Here is a 2,272-nt window from a genome sequence, read left to right on the forward strand (position 1 = left end):
ACCCAAGACTCATCAAGGTGATGAGAAGAAGAGACAGTTCAGTGCACTGGAGGAGTCACCTGTGTCACCCTCCAGGGCCGGGGGACTGTTGTAGAGGAGGTAGGAGAAAGAGTATTAGCGCTGCCCTCACTGCTGGCCAGGGGAGCTGCTCTGTAGCAAACACCACGGAGAGATTCAGAAATCTCCAAAGCAGAAAAATGAGAGCTCAACACCCAAAGAGACATCTGGGCCACATCCTCCACGGCTCAGGAAACATTTTGGAAGAGGGAGACTCCGAAAGAACGCAAGAGCACAGGTAGGGAAGGAGCCCCTAGGGGCGTTGTCCTCAGATATGAGCTGCTAAATTCATCACCTCACTTGTGGTGGTGGTCCTTCCCATTTTTTTAAAAAGAATTTTTGTTCATTTTTATTTAGTTAGTTGAGAGCGACAGAGAGAGAAAGAGGCAGACACAGAGAGAGAATGGGCACGCCAGGGCCTCCAGCCACTGCAAACGAACTCCAGATGCGTGCGCCCCCTTGTGCATCTGGCTAACGTGGGTCCTGGGGAATAGAGCCTCGAACCGCGGTCCTTAGGCTTCGTAGGCAAGCACTCAACCGCTAAGCCATCTCTCCAGCCCGGTCATTCCCATTTTGACATCAGGGATGGACGAGGACAAAAAACAAAAAAACACAAAGCAGGAGAAGGACTGCTTAGAAAGAGGAGTGTCCTCAGTGGAATGGGGGTAAGGGAGAAGGGACAAAAAAGGGCAATAGGATGGAAATACGGTCAGGTTATAGTGTGCTCATATATTAAAATTCTCAATTCAAAAATGTTTTAAAATATGGCCTCCAAATCAGCCTAATCTCAAAGCATCATCACAGAGCCACAAGCGAATTCACAGCATTAAAAATTATAAATATAGATGCCAAGTGCGGGCACAGCCCGGGCCTTGGGAGCGCAGGGCAGAGCAGGCGGCCTGTGCCGAGCGGGGACGCTGGGGAGGGGAGGGCGAGCGGGCGAGGCATAACTAGTCTGGGAGGTGAGGAGATGGCTGACAGTATTGAAAACCTCCTCCAGGACCTTGGCAGGGGAATCAAAGACTCCATCCCGGGCTTTTGCACCATCTCAAAGCTAGACGCCGGAGTCCACCACAAGGAGGAGGAGCCACGTGGAAGAAGGACAAGTGGTGTCCGGGCACAGGGGAGAGCCCAGAGCACAGGACCGAACCCGGGGAGAGCGTGAGCCACGCATGGTCAGCGGCGTTTTCCAGTGTGGCGCTGGGAACGGTGGATGGTTCTGGCTCAGTCTCCTGTCGTTTTGCCGGGTGCTTATTCCTGCGCTTCAGGCAGTAACAGTCCGGATCACTGGTGACCCATCTCTCCATGGGGGTGCCTGGTGGTGGTTGGAATTCTTTCTCACCTCCATTTCGGTGCTCTTTGGGTGCTCTCCCCTGTTTGTGCTTAGCAAAGTTCTGGAGGCCCTTTGGTTTCTACATATAGCTGACCTGACTTTTGGGGTATCAGAGAACGCCTCGTCGGTTCCCCAGTGTCAGCGAGTAACTGCTGGCATGTCCCTCAACCTCCTGCTGCAGGCTCTGCTCCTTGGCCAGGGGCTGGCTGTGAGTCTCTTCCCCTCCCATGCGTCGGTCAGCTGGTTGGTCGGCTGCATAGGTCACTTCTTTACTCACTGATCTGCTCCGAGTACCGTTGGCTCCATAAAGGAATTGAAATGCACCAGCGATTATCAAACCTAGAAAGGTCTCTACCCTGTTTCCTTTATTCATCATCAGCGCCCGTGATGCAAAGGCTCCAGGGAAAGTTCACCTTTCCCAGCTGCGCCTCCTCTCCTTGGTGGCCTTCTTAAGCAACAGACTCTTCCGCAAGCCAGTCTCCCTGCAGTCAGCCCTGAGCCGCTCACCTCCGCGCGAGCCATCACTGTCTTGTCTCTTGTAACTTAGGTTAGGTTTTCATCTCCTTTGCTCTACTGAAAAAAAAAAAAGAAAAGAAAAGAAAAGAAAAGAAAAGAAAAGAAAAGAAAAGAAAAGAAAAGAAAAGAAAAGAAAAGAAAAGAAAAGAAAAGAAAAGAAAAGAAAAGAAAAGAAAAGAGCCTGAAGAGATGGGACCGCATAGACCTCACAGCCAGATTGGCTGCTGAGGAATCATTTTCTTTCTTCCCCTTGAAGGGGAAAATGCGTTTTTCACTGGTACATTCCCTGGAACCAATTCTAGACAAGTGCCACTGAATACAGAATGCTTGGAGAATCTGAACTTTTCAACTCTGGAAGATGAAAAT

At 50.7% G+C, this 2,272-nt stretch overlaps 1 pseudogene; it reads left to right on the top strand.

Moving 5' to 3' along the window:
- The first annotated feature begins 1,015 nt into the window (after positions 1-1,015).
- LOC101612133 lies at positions 1,016-1,932 on the top strand (annotated as a pseudogene).
- Positions 1,933-2,272: the final 340 nt, after the last annotated feature.

The sequence above is a fragment of the Jaculus jaculus genome, chromosome 11 (assembly GCF_020740685.1).
Source record: "Jaculus jaculus isolate mJacJac1 chromosome 11, mJacJac1.mat.Y.cur, whole genome shotgun sequence".
Lineage (NCBI taxonomy): Eukaryota > Metazoa > Chordata > Mammalia > Rodentia > Dipodidae > Jaculus > Jaculus jaculus.